This window comes from Lissotriton vulgaris, chromosome 6 (assembly GCF_964263255.1).
Source record: "Lissotriton vulgaris chromosome 6, aLisVul1.2, whole genome shotgun sequence".
In the NCBI taxonomy this organism is placed as follows: Eukaryota; Metazoa; Chordata; class Amphibia; order Caudata; family Salamandridae; genus Lissotriton; species Lissotriton vulgaris.
This window is the reverse complement of record NC_141694.1, coordinates 942,424,489-942,445,915: the sequence shown is the minus strand read 5'-3', so window position 1 is coordinate 942,445,915 and position 21,427 is coordinate 942,424,489.

Genomic DNA, 21,427 nt, shown 5'->3' with positions numbered 1-21,427 from the left:
GCTCCGCTCTCCTGCTTGGCCGGACTTCACCTCCCAGCAGCCCCGTTAACGGCAAGGACACCGCATACATCATCTGGAAGCGCCAGGAGGTGCATAAAGGGCCGCTTGGATCCTCGTCCCGCGGGACACGCGCGGGAGCACGCTGAGAGAAGCCCGGGACAAGGACAGGACCGTCCTAGGCGGGAGGAGGCCGGGCCGGGCCACCCTTCTAACGTGTGCCGTCCTGTGCCTTGAACCTTCACAGGTGATCGGGACTATTATCATATCTTGTATCGCACTGTATGCATTAGGGTTTGTTTTGTCTAATTGGTATTAAACCATCACTAGTGATTATGGCTCAGCTACTAGGGAAAGGGAGGAAGACAGTGCAAAGTATAACAGGGGGTAGTGTGACAGGGACTCTAGATAATTTGATCACAAGAGCGGCAGCAGTGCTAGAGCGTGAAATAGCCATCACAGAAAAACAGTTATCCCCAGGACTCCTGGGCTCAAAGCGGTCTTCTCTGGGCAAAATTAAAAACGCGATAACACCAGAAAGATCTAATCCCACGAGAATTAGCGGGAATAGCCAGAAGAATATAAGCCCAGGTTCTGATGGGTGTAACCTCATTAACTCTGTGAATAATTCAGTAGATAGTATTTCATCCCCCGAAGAACATCGACCTATTGTAAATAGGACAAAATGTTTAACAATACACCCTCCATCCCAGCGAAAGTATTGCCAACTACAACACCTAATGCTACAATACACTCTTTTGCAGGCGTTACACCCGGTCCAGCGATGCAGTAGGTTTAATACCTCAAATGGAACAGCTGCTTAAGTCATTTATGCTCCCACTTATAGAGAGACTGAAGATAATTAACCAGAATCTAGGGAAGTTACAACAGGCAACCACAGAAAACACGCAAAAGCTGGAAAGTATATCAGTCAGCTCTCAAATGGGGGCATACAGTCTTCAAATCCACCCTTTCCATCTGCCCTTCCCCTAACATCTTAGATGCTGAGCGAAGGACCACAACTGATAAGGAGCATGGGATAATTGAAGGAAGAACTAATACTCTGGGGGTCCCAGGTAATACTTGTGTGGTAGGTGTGAGTATCAAGCACTCTATAGACAATACCCTACCATCTTTTCAGGCCGTGGGAATAAGAAATTCAGACGAAACATCTAGATACATGGTTAAACTTCCGGTCATTGACCTTCCCCCGGAAGCGACACCACTGGTGCTGGTTTTGGGAAATGTTCCATCCCTTCCCGAAGGTACCAAAGAGGATTTTACCTAATTGAAAAACAAGGTTACCCATTGGCTGCACTGTAACACCAGGGAGAGGTACAAGGCAAGGCATAATGTTATTATGGTTCGCCGTGTGTCCTGGATAGGCAGTTCGCGTAAATCTAGAAATGGCAACTGTATAGTGGTAAACTTCAACAACCCAGTAATAGCAGAAAGGATTCTTTAAGATGTGGAGAAAGGAGGGGAGCCTAGGGGGCAGGGGATAGAGATACTGCCCCTAGGCTTTTTCTACAGGGCAACTACCCAAATTCAATTCGACAATAGGAATGGGGCCCATTATTATGATAGGACACCCCACCTTAGAGGGCAACAGAGAATGGGCCCGTCATTGCAAAGATCATCAAGGGTGCCCACTTGGGGTGGACATGGGCTCTCTTCACCATTTGAGGGTTCTCCCCGGTCTTAATGACTGTGATTGACTGTATGGGGAACAACTAACCCACAACTCCCAAATTAGTAACACCCCATCTATATCCAGCTGCATCCCCAGTGGCCATACCAGACAAACTTGTTTATCCCCTATCTGATGGGGTCTGGGAAGTTAACTGCCCAGAATTAACATTGTCCGACCCACTAGGTGAGGTCGCGCAGGGTACCATTGAGAATCATCAAGTCCATAATGTCCTCTCATGGAATATCGCGGGGTTAGCAGGAAAAGTCATAGACCCTATATGGGTACAGTTTGTTAGCAAATTCATGCTAATCTATCTTCAAGAAACATGGCTTGTGAACTGTGATATTGCGCTGGTGGGGTACAGAGCTTTCTTTGTCCCAGCGACTAGAGACACCAGTGGTAGAGCCAAGGGAGGTCTTGCAATCTTTGTGTCGCTGGCCCTACGTGGTAGTGTCAGGACCATCTCCACGGCCAATAGAAATATTCAAGCCATTTCCCTGGGTCAAAAGGACAGCTAACTTCTGGTGATAAACTTCTACAATGCTATCAACAAAGAAGGAGGTTGTGGGATTGATGAGTTGAACAGTTTTGTTAAAAAGGAAGGTGGCTCTTATAAGAAGAACTTGTTCATTGTAGGAGATTTTAACATTCACCCGTGCGGCGACCCTAAGTCGAACGCCCGGGTGACACTGGGATGCCCACTGTTATCGGGTCTCCATTTCGAGCATACCACGCAGGGTAGTGTACTGAACGATATGCTCGACGAGCAAGACCTATCCTCTGCAATGAGGGCCCCCCCACTCAGCAAACTAAGGGACCTCACGTTTAGGGGCAGAGGCTGTGGAACTTTTATAGATCATATATTATTATCCAGATCTATCTTACCCCTCCTCCAGGGTTTTTCTATCATTCCAAGTTCACATAGTGACCATAACCCTGTCTGCGTGGCCATAGGAGGGAGTATAATGAAGACCAAAGATAAAGAACTCAGTAGTAACAACTTACAACCCTCTGAAGGAGGGCGTCAGATTAAATGGAGCCAGATAATTCTGTCCATCTTCCTTGACTCACTCAAGGTCGCTTGTGAGGCTGAATTCTCCTACTTATAACACAGAAAAAAGAAGACCAGGTCAATGTATGGTGTGCTGTCCTAAATGGTGTGTATGAATCACACGGATAGACATGTGGATGGATGTGCTAGGTTTCACTGGGCTGAAAAAGTCCCATCAGACCACCCTCTCGGTGGTATATCATCATTTGGGGATGGCAGTTATTCCATAACCCGCCTATGTGACAGTGCGGGCAAGGAAATCAACCGTATTCTGCCAACGTAGTGCCCAAAATGAAATGTGTAATAAAGGAAAGCAGTGCTGTGAAATAGGTGATACTTAAAAATGACTACCTAGACTGCGGGGATAGCTTAGCAGCAAAAGTGTAGGTGTCATGATTAAAAACACGCCTAGTAGCGAGAGAGTAGAGCTACATTATGGAGCTGTGTGGAATGGTCGACTAGTTTCAGCTGTTAAGAGTAGTGCTCCAGCTTTCATCAGGACCTTAAATAAACTGCGCTACTGCCAGATTAACTAAAGGGTGTACAAGTATGAGGAGGCATAGATTGCATCAAAATACTATATAAATGGAGACGTATCACCCAGACTTGGAAACTCTGTGTCCTCTGCAGACAGGAAAGAAATGTTCCACCCTAAATTCCTATCCTACTTGCTCCATGGGAGGTCGAGGGTGGAAGGGCCTACTGTGACATTTGTCTTTCTTCAGCGCTTCCAGTTGTTCCATCTACGGTCGTCCTCTCGGTCTCCCCGCCGTAGGATAGGAATTTAGGGTGGAACATTTCTTTCCTGTCTGCAGAGGACACAGAGTTTCCAAGTCTGGGTGATACGTCTCCATTTATATAGTATTTTGATGCAATCTATGCCTCCTCATACTTGTACACCCTTTAGTTAATCTGGCAGTAGCGCAGTTTATTTAAGGTCCTGATGAAAGCTGGAGCACTACTCTTAACAGCTGAAACTAGTCGACCATTCCACACAGCTCCATAATGTAGCTCTACTCTCTCGCTACTAGGCATGTTTTTAATCATGACACCTACACTTTTGCTGCTAAGCTATCCCCGCAGTCTAGGTAGTCATTTTTAAGTATCACCTATTTCACAGCACTGCTTTCCTTTATTACACATTTCATTTTGGGCACTACGTTGGCAGAATACGGTTGATTTCCTTGCCCGCACTGTCACATAGGCGGGTTATGGAATAACTGCCATCCCCAAATGATGATATACCACCGAGAGGGTGGTCTGATGGGACTTTTTCAGCCCAGTGAAACCTAGCACATCCATCCACATGTCTATCCGTGTGATTCCTACACACCATTTAGGACAGCACACCATACATTGACCTGGTCTTCTTTTTTCTGTGTTATATGTATGTTTGGGGCATAAGTTGACAGGTCATTAAATTATATCCCCTTTGACCCTCCCCACTTGTGTTTTTCTGAATTCTCCTACTGCCTTAATCACGAATCTTCGCCCACAGGTATTTTAAAATCTTTTGAAGGTATCTCATCTAAAGTAGGAGGTATGCTACTCGCCCACGGGAGAACTAGCATATCCAGTGCACCCAAATGGTTCTGTCGCCTACTCTCTAAAGCTGCGAGGGATCTTAAGGCTGGGTTGAAAATAATACCCCGAGATAGAGCTTTGATTAGTACTCTTAGGAAAAACTATAAAACTGCCCTGACTAATCGCAAGGCGGAAGTAAAAGAAGCCTTATGGAGGGAGCTCCTATATCCTGTGACCCTATCCAGTAGCTCTAGATTTTGGAGCACCATTAACCGATCACCTTTTCTAGCGGAAGGGGTCAGAGAAGTGGGCTCCAACATAACTGAGGATGAATGGGTGGCCCATTTTGTAGGAATATTTAAAAACACGTCCAGCCAGCCAGCCAGGCCCATTTGAAAGGCTCGCGGATAGGAGGGTATTGATAACTTGACCAACAAAAAAGCACCAGGACTGGATGGTATCCCCCCGGACCTTTTAAATCAAACCCTTCGTTTTGGGCTGGGATTCTGACTGCTGTGGGTAATACCACAACTAATGGAGGATGCCCTGCATCCTGGGGTGTTTCAACCATCGTACCAGTACATGAAAAAGGGGATCGAAGCTGTACGATGAATTATAGGCCAATCTCCTTGATTGACTCTGTTGTTAAGGTCATTGGGGGGGTTATCTTAAAAAGACTGTGTACCTGGGCAGAGGAGAATAAGATCATCGCGGATATCCAGTATGGGTTCCGTCCAGGTCACTCAACTATGGCCCAGTTTTTAAATCTCTTTTTGATCATAGGGAAGTACACCATGGCTCGATCTGGGTCCATCTTTATGGCCTTCATGGACCTCTCATCCACCTTCGATAGTGTTAATCGGGGGAAATTGTGGTGGTCCATGGAGGCCATGGGAGTGGAACGCAGCCTGGTGGACTTCCTGAGGGATCTCCATAGTGACACAAAGACCAACATTAGATACTCCAATGACCTGAAAGTACCCAGGAACTTTGACATTGAAAGGGGGGTTAGGCAGGGGTGCATACTAGCCCACTTCCTTTTTAATTTATATATTAATGATTTGGAAGGTTCTTTGCTAGAAACAGGGACCGATTATCCATATGTGGGAAGAAGAGGACTGCCCGTCCTGCTTTATGCGGACGACGCAGTCCTCCTGGCACGGACCCCAAAAGGGCTTCAAACCTTACTTGATGCATTTCACGGTTTTATGGACAAGCGTGACCTGTCCATAAACAATACCAAATCTCACGTGATGCAGGTAGGGCCGCGTCCAAAAAGACAGTACCCTTTTGAGGTGAACGGAATGAGGGTGCCAAACTGTACAACATTCTCTTATCTGGGTATTTTGCTAGATCATCGGCTCAACTGGGCTGCACTTTTAAACAAAAAAAGGGGTGAGGTTACCAGGGCAAATGGGGCGCTATTTGGATTCGCAGCCAAAATGGGTAACCGACCAGTGGCAGCCATGCTAAAAATTTATCGGGCCAAATGTATATCCATAGCAAGTTATGGAAGCGATTTATGGGGATACTGTGGTCTTGAGGGTCTTCAGGTGACAGAAAACAACTTCTTAAAGCAACTACTGAGCGTCTGAAAGGGGACTGCAAATCTGTCCGTTCACGAAGAAACCGGTATGCCCTTTTTAAGTGACATCTTGGCCCTCCGTCTTCTTACCTTTTGGCTGCAATGTTGGCTCAATAAGCACTTAGGTCTCACCCATAGTATTTTAGGAGAGGCCCTGACCCTAGATCATATGACAAACATTCCCTGGTTTAAATATCTAAAAACTTGTTTTAGTGACTTAGGATGTCTGGACTTGTTCCTAAAACCTGGAGGTATCAAGAGAATGGATGTCGCGCTCGTAAAGTACTCCTTTACAGAAATAAAAAAAATGGAAAGAGAGGAGAAAGAATTGCTGAAACCTAGTGTGAGGACCCACTTGATGCTTAAATCCTCCCTAGACATGGAGCCGTATTTATTATGGCCATTACCAGCATACAAGGGATTTCGATTAACCAGGTTCAGATTTAACCTTTTTCATTTTTTAATGGCAGTTCCAAGCGGCAGTCACAATGGGAAGGTGTTAACACCCTGTGGCTGCGACACTAAGTCTCCACAGGACTTGCTTCACTTTATGTTCTTTTGTAAATATTATGAAATGCCCAGGACGTTTTATTTAAAACCTCTTTTAAAAAGCAACATTTTGTGCAAGTACGTCCCGCTCTCTTTTATTTGCAATTACTTAAACCTGATTGTATCCCTTTCGTAGTCGGTTTCCTGAAACGTGTAATGAACTATAGAAAATGGCTGGATTTTTAATGTCATCATGTTTTAAAGGTTTTTACTATTGGTCACTCCAGACTCCCTCTCCTTTGTGTTATCGTTGCTATCAAATTACCACTATCGCTTTTTTTTTCTTAAGGGTAATTTGTACACTGTGTTTATAATTAGTGAACGTGCTGTATTTTAATGTGTATCTTTTATGGTTTCTATCAAAGAATACCGAATAAAGTATTTTGAAATTGAAATTGACCCACGCAAAAGAGCAATGTTCAACTCATTTAACTTTAGTGCTGGACTTTTTGCATAATACAGTCTTCTGACTAACTTCCGCATTTGAGTATGCTGTACTGCCAACATCCTGAAATGATGAAAAACACTTTGACATACTTTTCTAGAAAGACAAGCCAGAGAATTACCTTGCAAACCAGTATTTGTTCTCACTCTGCAAGGATCTAGTCCTTGTAACATCTTAATCTTTTGTTTAATACTTTTTTTTTACTATATTCTCGTAAGAAATTACATAAAAGATCAATAGATTCTTGTCGTACACTACAAATACTACTGCGATCCCACGTGTACACTGGGGCTTTAGCATGTCTGCCTAGAACTTCATCAGCTATCACTTCTTCTGCATTTCTGGGAACCATTTTCTCTTTGTCAATTGGACAACCATTTCTAACCTCATAAGCTCGACCACTGATGTCAACTGCATGCAACAAATCATTGGTCTGAAAATTACTCTCTTCATTAAAGAAAGGCTCTGAACTTGAACTTGTGTTTCCATTCACCCAAAAACACCACAAAAATTAGTTCTGTTAATTACTCTTTTCCTCTTACTTTTGACTTTCATTGAATGGATTTGTTTATTTAGTGATTGAATTCTGTTTAAAACTAAAATAAATAGTTTCCTTCTTACTTCAAAAGCCTTTTCAACAATGGATTCAATATGCTTCTTCTTTTTATAAAATAATGATCTTTTTTTATATTTCTTCAAATCTTTCCGCAAATTATGTACTACTCTATTATAAAATATTTTCTTTTGAATCTCTTCATACTGATTTTCTCTTCTTTTACCAAAAGTCGATTTTTTTGATTCTACATTTGCTTTTTTTCCTTTCCTATTATTTCGTTCTTTTTTCTCGTTGAAGCGTCATCACTGCTTTCAACATTTTCAACCTTATTTTTCCATCTAGAAACATTTTTAATAAAGTTTTTAGTAATCTTACCAGAAGATTTTCTCTTTTTGGCCACATTATGTTGCTCATCCAATACTTGTTGTTGAGTTTTCTTCAAGTAAATATGCTTTAGCTCTCTTTTTCTCTTTCGACCTCTTTCCGGCATGATAACGTTATTTTAATGATGATACACAATATCTGTAAAAAATAAATATAAATAAAAGTATATAACTAATCTTATAAATTGTACTTTTCTATTACTATGAAAACACATTCTATATTGATACTGACAAAGAAATTGTACACTTTAAATACACTACACTACAATACACCACATGCATAGTGCATAGAAGTTTGATGCACTCTGTGCCCTAAAGCCTTGCTCACTATATGAGTACATGCATACTAACTGAATAATTAGAATAGTACAAGAAAAGATACTAAGTGCATGTAGAACTAAATTTTACTTTACTGAATGGACTAAAACATAGTACTGAAAGATTCACTATGGCATTGCAAGAGCAGTGACAAGGTATGTGTTGTACTGTAGGTATACTGACTAGAGAATTGTAGGCCTGAAACACAACTGTGAAGGTGATTAGACCAATTCATGCATTGGGGCTTATGTACAAGCCTCTTGCCCCACGTTTGCGTAATTTTTAACATGGGAAAAGTGACGCAAAAGTGGCGCAAGGACCTTGTAAATCTGCCCCATAGTGTATAGGACTTTAAAACAGTCCATGTCCTAAAGCATTTTTATTTTTTTTTAAACAAAGAAATGTGCGCAGAGTGCATGGATCCGCCGTAAAAAAAATTAAAACGAAGTACGGACTCATGTGCTTGTTTAAAAATTAGCTACCTGGTCTAAAATATTAAATTTCATTGGGGTTCAGAGGGGCCCTGTAGCCTGGGGACCACCATTCCTCGGTGCTACAAAATAAATGGGGAAGAAGTGTTCCGCCGCGGCCAGGGCAACTGGATGCTGGGGATCACAGTCTGATCCCCAGCTCCAGCAGCAGAGGGCTGCCCAGCACCATGCGACTTTGGGCAATAGCTTGCTTAATCTTCCCAACGGCCCCCAGTGCCAACATACCCCTTCAGGGATAAAATGTGTGCTATACAAGTACTGGATTTACATTTACATTTACAAATGTGTGGGGAGACTCAAAAGTACTCCCCAGAAAAATACCTAGGCAGGTCGGCCTTAAAGACCCCATCCAGCTCTGGGAATGGCTACTCTTCAAGGCTTTGAAAAACAATGATCCGGAGGGCTCAAAGGTCCCTCTAAACCCCGCTGATCACCACCCTCCGTGGCTTTCTATATTGTAGGAGAGAGGCTGCGTGGGCGTTCCCAGAGGCAAGGTATGTTTTTCTATAACAATAGAACATGGAAGAGGGGAGTACAACAATAGCGTTGTTATTACAAGGTAACCCTGCACTTGAGAAACAATAGCAAAACTCTCACTAATTGTGTTTTATGTAGGATCCTAACAGCAGACGCACTTGTAATTCTAGACAAGCAACACTACTACCTGGATTTTACCAGGAAAAACACATTCATTATATTAAAAACAAAAACCCCACATAAAACTCTTCACAAATTACTAATTTACATTTCAAATTGATTTGTAGATTAAGAAGAATGTAAGTAACACACCAGATTTTCTTATACAGAATCTCTGTACTGCAATACTTAGCAAAACCAAAAAATGGCAAAGTTTCCCTGTCATTCTGCACACATATACATGTAAATATCAAATCATATTGCTTCCCACATTAATTTATAATCTAACACACATTTCTATAGGTTACACATTTCAGCCCATTCCAATTGACATAAGTTTCAACCCTACCCCGAATCTACTTACTGCCTGTTACCATGGTAACAGTACATGCAACACTGAACTAAGCACACAGGTCACACGTTCAGCACACAATGTTGCTAATGCAAACAGAAAGTGTGCTTGACTTTTCAAAATATCACCTAATCTAATGTAATGCTGCATTGAAACAGTTTCTCATAACCAATAAGAAATATGCTTTTAAAAAACAGAAACATGCACCCTACTTTTCAGACTAAAATGTTTTTGAACAGCCAATCATTTCTATTGTTTTATCAAAACTACACCTTATCCACCATTTTAGAAAAATCTTACTTTTCAAACTGCCATTTCATTTACAGAGACCGTCTCAGTGCATGCATACCTCCTTGCAAGATGCTTACAGTATGGATTGTGGATTGTGGGACACAATTATATTTTCTGGAGCCAAAGGTACGCAGAAAATGGAGCCATTGACAAAGACCTAGGTTTACCAAATAATGGCATTAAATGGATCGGACAGGGTTAAAGTGGCACCAATTGATGCCATTGGTTAAATCCTTTTTACATCTTCAACACCCTGACTTCATAACTGTGCACTGTGGTGGTAATGACCTAGGCAAATTGCCTTTGTCTATTCTAACATATGCCAAAGGCAGAAATGGAACTGGTCCAATCAATTTTGCCCACAGATTGAGAAAGCTAGGAAACATGTCAATAAATCTGTTTCTGTTTTTCTCCGAGATTATAGAATGGGGTCCATTTACCACAACAATCTGCGTTTCAATATGGATGGCATCTATAGGACAGATGGTGTACATTTTACAAATGAGGGTAACGGAGTCTTCCTCTTGAACTCTGCATAGGTACTTACTTGTAAGTACCAAAATCTCTCAATAAACTCAAGGGCTCTTTTTAGAGCCACCCAAAATCTAAACACATAAGCTTCATGTATATCTGAAAAATATTAAATTTTTTTCCCTTGGAGTCACGCACCCGACACGTTAGAGTCGTGCCCCATACGCGTGCACACTAGAGAGCCATAGCAAACAGAAATGGCGGTCCCTAGGACTGAAGGGGCCTTTGAGCCCCCTCAATCATTTTCGAAAAAGCCCCAGAGGGTAGCGCGCATTTAAGCCTCCCCACCCATCTACTTTACTAGTGGGGTGGCAGTTGAGTCACCCCGCCACCCATTAATATTTTAGCCCCAGAGGGGGGCGATCCCCGGTGCTAGGAAGCCCATCTGGGACCCCATAAAATTTTAAACTTTTGCCCAGCAGAATTCGACCCCCTAATTATTAAAGCCCGTGCTTCCTTTTATTTTTTTGCGTACAACGTGATCCGCACACCCTAATCGCATTTTACCGTTTTTAGAAAAAAATTAACATTTTGGACCCTCGGAGGCATTGTGGGACCCTCTAACCAGCTAAAGAGGGTCAAGATATTTCTAGCCTAGCACCTTTACATGTTTTCCACACTTCTTCCACTGACTTCTTCAACTTCACTTCTACAGAGGCACAAAATGGCTACCAACAATTCCTGGTTTAGAATGTTAACAACCACTTGACAGCCAATTAGCATTCAGTTCGTGATCAGGATTGAGCGCTTAGAGTGTGAGTAAGATGCGTGGATCCACCGAGTTCATAGATATGTATGTATTTTTATTTGAAATTTTCTCAGGAACTACTGAATGGATTTACACCATTTAAGCAAAAGGCACTAGTCTAAACCAAGTACTACCACTTTGCCAAATTTGGTATAATTCAGTTCAGCCGATCGGGCTGTAGCCGTGATGAACGGTTCTCCTATGGAAAATTGCATGGCGAAAACACATTTTGGGACTCCCCTTTTTTCTCGGCGCCCACTTCAAACACAATATTTTAGACCCCGGGACTTTTAAACAAGCACAGGAGCCCGCGCTTCGCTTTTATTTCTTTTACGTCGGATCCATGCACCCACCGCACATTCCTCCGTTTAAAAAAAATAATCTTTTTTGGGCCGTAGGGGTTCTTGTGCGACCCCCTAAGCAGGTCTAGAGGGTTAAATATTTTTAACCTGCCCCCTTTATATGTTTTAAACACTTGTTCCTTCTACTGAGACACAAAATGGCTGCCAACACTTCCTGGTTTCGAATGTTGACAACCACTTGACAGCCAATCAGCATTCTGCGCGTGATCGAGACGGTGTGCTTATAATCAGTGCATCCACCGAGGCCATAGATATATATGTACTTTTAATTGTAATTTTCCCAGGAACTACTGAACAAATTTACACCATATAAGTAAAAGGCACGAGTCTGAACCAAGGACTACAACTTGCCAAATTTGGTGTAATTCCGTTCAGCCATTCGGGCTGTAGCCGCGATGAACGGTACCTATGGAAAATTGCATGGGGAAAACACGTTTTGGGACCCCCTTTTTTCTCAGCCCCCACTTCACGAATCACCCCAAGACTTTCAGGATAGGAGCAGACCGGAGCGTCCCACCAGTTTTGAACATTTCACAAAGATTTGTCAACCGGCGCCAAAGTTATTCCAAATAGAATGTTATGGATTTCCTATGGAAAATAGGTCCTAACTATAAATACCTACTGGTGACCGCCAGTAGGTAATGTATATATATCTACATATATATAACATCTCAAATGACATCACTGATTACATCATCCAGTGAGTAAGTGTTTTGAAAACATTTCTCAGACTTGAAGATATATACTAAGCTTGTGCATAAGTTAAATTACTATTCATCCTGTACTACTGAGCGATACCATTTCTAACATATGTCGTCTGAGTGGCTTTTACTGTCTAAATCTGTGTGTTAGTGGCTCAGCGAGTGGCTGTGTGAATGACTATATGGGTAGCAGTATGGATGAGTGTGTGAGTGGCTGAATTGTTGAGTGAGTAGGTGTATGAGAGATTGTATGGCTGAATGGGTGACTGATTGGCTGTATGGCTGACTGAGTGTGTTTGTGAGAGGCTGTATGAGTGGGTGAGTGAGTGTGTGAGTGGATGTATGAGTGGGTGTATGGCTGTGTGAGTGGTTGTATGAGTGTAGAGTGGGTGCATGAGTGGATATAGGGGTAAGTGAGTAGATGTATGAGTATCTGTATTGGTGAGTGAGTAGGTGTGTGAGTGGCTGCATGGATGGGCGAGTGAGTGTGAGTGGCTGAATGAGTGAGTGAGTTGGTTATATGGGTGAGTGGTGGGTATATGGGTGAGTGGCTGTGACAGAGGCTGTAGGGGTTTGTGCGTAGCTCTATTGATGAGTGAGTAGGTGTTTGAGTATTTTATTAGTATGAGTGTGTGAGTGAGTGATTATGTGGATATGTGAATGGTTCTGCAGATTATGTCATCAGTGTGGTCAATTACCATGTCATGAGTAACGTAATATGTGCAGTCATAAGCAGTGCATTGCAGGAACCGAAGTTACAGCTAGCTCAGGTAAGTAGTACTGCTGAATTTCACTGGTTATATACAAATGAAATCTGAGCCTAACTATAATGTCCCATTAACCTTTGTTTTTTTCAGTGAATTTCTAAACTTTCAAAGATTTTCTTATGTTATTTCATAACTGTAACATCTCTCTAGCCTTTGTTTTTTAAAGTGAATTTCTATGGTTTTTAAACATTATTTCCTATCAATAATGTTCCTGTAACCTTTGTTTTTTTCAGTTAATTTCCAAGGTTTTTAAAATATTGTTTCCTGACTTTAATATGCAACCTTTCAGAATGGGTTTTTGAGTGCTTGTGTGGGTTGGTGAATTGGTAAGTGAGTATGTGAGTGGGTGTGTGACTGGTTTTATGTGTGCATAAGTATCTATATGGGTGAGTGAGTAACTGTGTGAGTGTCTGTATGAGAGAGTGAGTGGCTGTGTCAGTGGCTGTATGGTTGAGTGAGTGGGTGTGTTAGTGAGTGCATGGATGTGTACGTGTATGTGAGAGTGACTTAATGGATGTATGCATAGCTGTTTGACTGTGTGGACGTGTCAGTAGCTGTGTGAGTGGCTGGGCAGAATTGAACATCACCTGCCGCTTTTTCTATCAAGAGTTCACAGTTTTGCATAAAAGGACTGGCCCACTGGAGGGCTTTATATAGGCTAATTTGTAACTGCTACCTCGTTGGGTAAATTTGTAGTGCATAATCTACACTACAGGTGTGTAATATACCACAAGGAAATGTCTCCAATGACATTGTGTGCATGTCATTTTTAAATGTGATTGTTCCTTAAAGTCTTGACCCACAAATCTCTGATACTATGAATCCTTCCTAGAGAGGAGGACACGACTACAAAGAGGGAAATCTGCACCAAACAGGGGTACTTCCTCTTACGTTTATGAAGTAAGTGCTTCTTTGTTTAGTAGAGATGTTCTTGTATTCCTCTGCATCAAGCATGCATCACCAAAATCAGTGGGAAATGTGCCAGGGAGCCTTTTAGTAAGCTGTCCATCAATGTGGTAAAAGGTGGGAAGACCTTTGCATACTACTTTGGAAAATGGGACACGGCCAAACGGGCAGAGCTTGTAGTAGATTATGGGCATTTAGATGCTCAGGGTAATTAAAAGAGAGAACCATGGACTACGCATCAGGCCATGATGTAATCTCAAAGAAGAGTGCACAGTTTCTCTGTAAATATCTACCCAACTGGAGCACTTTGTACTAGTAGGTGCTACCTCACTGGGTAAATGTCTAGTACATATTCTACACTACAGGTGCATAAAACACCATGACATACTGTCTCCAGTGACCTTTGCATATAATTTCAATAGTGTGACCGTTCCTGCAGTATAATGTGTAGGTATATTCTTTCTTTTTAAGAACAGATGAGCCCAAATGGTTTAAAAATGTTTAAAAAAAATATTTTTGAAAACCCACAATACGTTCTTCAATGTACTCTGAACTTTCGCAAAAACTGCATGATTTTCAGAAACATTAAAAAACATATATAGATGTTATGAAATTATTGTTTGAGGTCAGTGCTTTACTAATATGACATGGATATTTACACATTAATAAGTACATTTATTAGAGTGTTTTATTACATTTCCCAAACTCACGATTACGTCGGTGTTTGCAAATTCCACATGACTGGAATAAAGAGATTTCCACACCCAGTTTCCTCTTCTTTTCTATCACATTTCGGAAATTGGAGGTTGTTTTTTCTGCAACTCCCGTTTTTGCATTAAAAAATACTATTTGGCTTTTTTGTGTTATTTTTAAATTTAAAATGGCATCGGGGGAAACAAAGACCAGCAACCGGAGCACAGAGATGGCAGTTCTTCGAAGGAAGAATGAACTGCGAAAAAAGCAATCTATCACCAGTGATTTTTTCACCATCCCCTCAGGTGAAAAAAAGGTAGTTGCAAAGCATTTCAAGTGCAACCTCTGTGTTAAGATCCTGTCCAGCAGTACTTCAAAAAACGATTCTTTTGTGACCATAAGTTCTTCCACATCATGGACAATGTCAATTGCTCCCAGGGATGCCCTTTCCCCGGAAGTCCAGCAACAACTACCTCAAAAAGCACCAGAAATAGAGGAATTTAGAACATTTTGCACTGACTGGAACAACGTTTTAACTACTGGAGAACAGTCTGTTGCAGTAGTTTTAGAGACAGTGATAAACCATAAGTGTTAATTTTTCTTCCTATTTTACAATGACACTTGTTTCTCTAGTTTTGAGTTTTTTGCTTTAAAAGTATTTTTTTCCTGCTGCCATTTTCTGTGAAAAAAGCACACCAAAAGTATAACAAAATGCTAAAAAACACAAAAAAATTATGAGTGTATGAGTAAGTGGGTGTTTGAGTGTGTGTATGGGTGAATGTACATGAAAGTGGCGGTATGGGTGTGTGAGTGTATGGATGAATGAGTAGATGTGTGAGTAGCTGTATGGGTAAGGTGAGTGGTTCTATAAGTGGCTCTGTGGGTGAGTGAGTGGCCATGTGAGGTGCTGTATGAATGAGTAGGTGTGTGAGTGGCCGTGTGCGTAAGTGAGTGGGTACATGAGTGGCTGTATGTGCAAGTGAGTGGGTGTGTGCATGATTGGCTGTGTGAGTGAATGACTGTGTGTATGAGTGGCTTTATGGGTAAGTGAGTGTGTGAGTAGCTATAGGGGTGAGTGAGTGGGTAGGTGTCTGAATGGGTATATGGGTAAGTGTGTGTGCATGTATGCGGCAGTATGGGTGTATGAGCATATGTGTGTGTGTCTGTATGGATGAGTGAGGGGATGAGATAGTACATGAGTGAGTGAATGCAGGAGTATCTACATGAGAGAGTAAATGGCTGTTTGGATTAATGAATGATTGTGTGAGTAGCTGTATGGGTGGGTGGCTGGTTATGTGAATGGTTGTGTCAGTAACTGTATGGGTATATGTGTGAGTACATGAGTAGCTGTATGAGTGTGTGAGTAGATGTGTCAGTAACTGCATTGGTAAGTGTATAGATAATTGTGTAGCTGTATGAGTGAGTACATGTATGAATAGTTGCATAGGTGGGTGACTGGTTGTGAGTGGCTGTATGGGTGAGTGACTGGTTATGTCAGTGACTGTATGAGTGAGTTAGTGGCTGTCCATTGCTCCAATAAATGGTGACATTCATCTTTTTAAAAAGAAAAAAACATTAATATTAGTTAGTATTACATTTTACAAAATGACACAATAAACGTTTAATTTTTTCAATGCATAAGTTCACAATACAAACAAAAGAGTAGACATTTCTTAGGCTGTAATAGTATCTTTTATTACATTCAAGCATTTCATTTTCCCTTTTTTTACTGTTCTCAGCTCTTATAATTGTGCACCATAAACGATGTACTGTATAAAGATTAGTCCTTGAACAATTAGAAAAAACAATGCTATAGATTGCAGAATGAAAACAGAACTGCACAATATGTCACAAGAAATATGTGACACTATGCAACGCACACACAATAATTTTTTAATCAGTTCTTTAACGTAAACCTATTTAACTACAATAAACAAGCATATCTGAAAACTAACTCCATTATTAATAAAAGTGGTACAGTACTACTAATCGATACAAAGAACACTGGAATTATGGAGACACTTATAAAGACATCACCCCTGGTAGGCCAAATGATCTCATAAGCTCTGATGATCCATGTAGAACAAATACTGTATACCACTTTTTTAACAGTAATTGTCCTTAAAATATCGGTTGAGGAAACAAAAAATAAGAATTTGGTAGGCCAAATGATGTCATAAGTTCTGATGATCCATGTAGAACAAATACCGTATACCACTTTTTAACAGTAATTGTCCTTAAATCATTGGTTGAAGAAACAAAAAATAAGAATTTGGTAGCTTGAAAGGCAGTTTTTGTTTGAATTTGAGGTTGCAGTCATTACATTCTGTCCATCCAATTTCACTTGTTAAATAGACAGTATAGTAACCAGATGTTACACTAAGTTCTTTGTGAAAGATGATAGACGTAGTAGTATAAGTTGTTCCAAAAACTGATATTTGTCTATCTTTGAGGTTTATAATCTCTGTTTCCAATTTACTGCCATCTGCTTAGCATCGTTGAAGCATTAATATAAGATATTTTCCACTTTGTCGTACATGTAATGTTGACATAACATCTGATCAACAATTTGAGCAGGTAGTGTTTTGGTTAGCTTTTGTGATCAATCTGTCTGAAGACACAGTTTTGAATCCGGTAGAGGTAAGTAAAGAAATTGCTCAGAATTTTTCATGATTAATTCAGTCCATATAAGTCAACAATACTCACTTTTTTTTCTTCTAAAACTCCAATGATGACCATTATAAACTCCTGGGCATCTTGTTGATTGTTCTGGGTACACTGTACTAATCCACTGCTTATATCTACTAGCTCTCAAATGCCTGCAGCACGATGTATTACAGTCCTATCACTAAGTAATCGTTGGAGCAAACCACAAAGTGCATAACACAATCTCTTCTGTGGTTTCTATTTAATTGCATTTATAAGATACAGTAACCAAAGGAGGGCATTGAAAACAATATTTGCTCAGCAGTAGACACCAGAAGGGTTTAACAACTGTTAACATAGAATATCTCCCTCATTCTCCGCTTTTTTCTTCTTAGCAGATTGCTGGTTCATTTCAGCAATATATGTACAATCCTTTATAAGCTTTTGTTTTGGACAGATTACCCGTTTCTCATGAATGGGATACTATCCTAAATGAGGAGCATACACACTTCTTAACCATTTGTATTCTTTAATACAACTTGGATCAGCACTTACTTTGCTGTCATCAAACCAAATACAAACCAGACAATGTTCTAACTTGAGATAATGCAACATATGTCATACTATGTTTAAATACAGTAATTCCAATATTAATCAAATCTGCATAAACCCTTAAACCGTGAGATATATGGATAGTCAGTGTATGCTAGAGAAACTGGAAACTGCTGCAGCCAAACACACAAGTCTTTTACAAGCAAACAATGTACAATACACCTACAAATCTGCTTTACGTCATCAATCTGATCAAATTTTATTGCTAGATCTTTAACCTTATGCTTATTTGGAAAATTAATGAAATCAATCACTTTACCCATAGCAGTATTTACTGATCCTTTCTCAATTTTTAAATTTTTATGCAAAATTACTCTACAATTCTTGCAAACACTTGAACATTTCTCTAATCACGCAGTTCTGAATGCAGACTTTCTTAATTAATCCAGTCTTACATGTAGTTTTTCATTTAGGAGTACTGTCGCACCAAACGTGCTGTAAGCTGCAAAACATCTTATTTCTCCAATTTCAGTAAATCTCTGTTAAAACAGGAGCCATCTTGAAGTGTAGCCTTTGGGCAGACAATCATTTGTTCTACTTGAATTAAACTAAACATAAGCTCTGCTACTGTTGTGCTTGTATCAAACAGTTTCTTAACAAGTCTCTAATTGACATTTTCCCTATTTGGTGGGAACTCCCTCTGTAATATCATTGAGAATATTTCCTTATTCAGCGTCAGTTGCTTGCTGAAAATTTCTAAATAGTTCTTTGTATTGGAAGTTAGTTTCATCATGGAGAAGTGTCTTGAACACAGGCTGTCCTCTGACGGGGTAAGTTGTTGAAGATTGCTGAATACAATTAAGTGCTTTCCTCTAAATAGGACGTCATAGTCTGTCTTTAGAATCTGTTGCATTCTCAAGTGTAGAGAGACAAGAATTATGTTTGAAATCATGCTCACCTCAACAATGATTAAACGTCTCAGCTTCTTCAGTACTCTTCAGACTTCATGACAAGCTTCAATGGGTAACATATGGTACTCCAGTTTGTTATCATGTTCTACAGGTAGCATAAGTAGTCAATGCAAAGAAATTCCTTTAAAGTTGTGTGCAGCTAATCCAATTGATGCTGTAACTACGCACACGTTTTTAGTCCTCTGTAGGTAAGCGGTGAGAACTTTAAATAAAAAGCTTTTCCCAGTGCCAGCTTGACCAGTGATGTATAATAGTATTGGCTTAAATGATGAGCATATACATTCATTCTTCCCATGAAGGAATCCATGCTCTATATTCTCTTTTACTCTCACATATATTTCTTTCTGCTCGTTATTCAGTTGTCCAACTAAGTGCTTCAAATCAACACTTTATTGTCTTGTCTGTTGCATTGCCTTCTCCACCTCATTCATGGCTATAGCAATTTCATTTTTCAATAATTATTTGTCCGAAGGTATTTTGACTTAGAGGTCCTGAATTGTGGCTGTTTTGTGAACTGTCCATAGCTTTCTTAGCAGCAATCATTTCCTCATATTCAATCTCATCATTTAACATTTTCATGTAGTTGAGAAAGACTGAACACTAAATGCTGTCTTTCACAGTGTTGAAAAAATCTTCATAGCAGTCAAAGTGTCAAAGTAACTCTGATTCAGAATGCAAAGGCTTGAACAGATGCAGAAGTGCCAAATAGCAAAACTATTTTTTCAGGTGTTTGGTAACTAAGTTTTCTGTGGTTTATTAAACTTCCTTTTATATGTTGAGCCAAAGAACCAACTACTGCATATTTCCCTTCATCTATGTTTTCTGTTACATTATTTCTATATCTATAGTGTTGAAGTATCTCCTAAAGACACATGTTTTCAAGGTGTGGACTCCTCCTTGGATAGTAAATATCCAACATATTCATTTTCACAGTATCTGTAATTTGCGGGTCCATGTCTGCTACCTACTGAATTTCAGGGAAAGACTTCAAGACTCTGTTTCGTGTGCTTGCAAGGCCTAGGAAAACAATTTCCCATGACTTTGAGTATAAACTGGCTGAGCTCAAATGGTCCCAGCATTCTTAGGAGTCTATCTCTCTTTGTGAAAGCATTTGCAAAATGAAGCTGTACAATTTCTTCGTTAGAGACTTTTCTGCAGAAATCTCTTCCCACATCTCTTTTATCTGTGTGTTCTCTGATTTTGTAATGCACAAAGTGAATTAACAAGCAACAGTTATGAACCTGTCTGAAACAAATTGTATATCCATATTTGCATTCCACATTTTCAGAATGATAGTAATTAATATACTTGGAGGCCTCTGTTCATCTTATGTTGTATGTGGTTTTTGGAGATTTTCATGTCAGTGTATGTCTGACTATAGATAAAAACCTGTTCACTCTTCCTTAGGAAATGACAGGTCTTGAAAATCCAAAACGACACCTTGTGTAAAAATTTCCATTACATCTGTATTTCTGATAATAGTACTTGCCATATCTATGTCTTTGAAAATGCAGAACTTGCTGTCTCAGGACTTTTTCATCATTGTCTTCGGGATGGCACATGTCACATACAGGTCTATGAAAGAGAGTACAGAATCATCCCGGTCTGTTCCAAATTTCGGTGCATCTTCTATCCCTAACAGCATGTGAATATGAGGAGCACCTCTTGCTTGGTATTCCTAATATCAAGTGAAACCAGTAACTTCACCAAGAGAAAGATTTTTTTTTTGCAGATGAAAGACAGCACTGCTTGAAACCTGTGGTCAAAATACTTATAAACATTAGCAGGATCAAAAGAACTAAGGGCCCGATGTAGGTGGGCCAATACCGATCGTTAACGGCCGAAAATACCGATTTTCGTCCCTTACCGATCGGTATCCAGCCATCGGGATGTAGGAAGCTGAAATCCGTCCGATTCGGTATTTATACCGAATCGGTATAGGTACCGAATCGGTAATAAACTGAATCGGTAAAAGAACGAATCGCTAACATACCGAATCGGTAAATATACCGAATCGGACCATGTACCGAATCGGTAGATATACCGAATCGGTAAATAGTCCGATTCGGACTATCTACCGATTCGGTAGAGTTTCCGAATCGGTAAATTACCGAATCGGACAGGCCAAAACTCTGATTGAGATGTAGGGAAGCACAGAAATACCGATTTTGCCTCAAAATCGGTATTTCAAATTCAGTATTTCCCATGGATTCCAATCAGGTGGTAACCAACTGCAACCTATAAAAAGAGACCCAAAATGCAATGCAACTTGCAGGATGGCGGCATTTTATGTCATTGCAAGGCGGCTACGGCTACAGCAGGAAGGAGAGAGGGAATGGCAAAGAGAGGAACAGGTGTACAGACAGAGGATCACCCTGTTCATGCTCACAGAGGCAGATATCCTACAGAGGTACAGGCTGGACTCAGACACCATTCTGGAGCTCATCAGGGACCTCAAACCACTGTTGGACCACCCCACCCCAAGGGCACACGCCATCCCAACACACGTGCAGGTGCTATGCAGCCTACACCTGCTTGCGTCTGGCAGCTATCAAATTGGAGTCGCTGCGGTAGGAGGGGTGACCCAGAGCAGCCTGTCAAGGTTTTTCAACAAATTCCTTGACGCCATGATACAGAGGATGGACCAATACATTTCTTTCCCTGCAACCCATGCGGAAC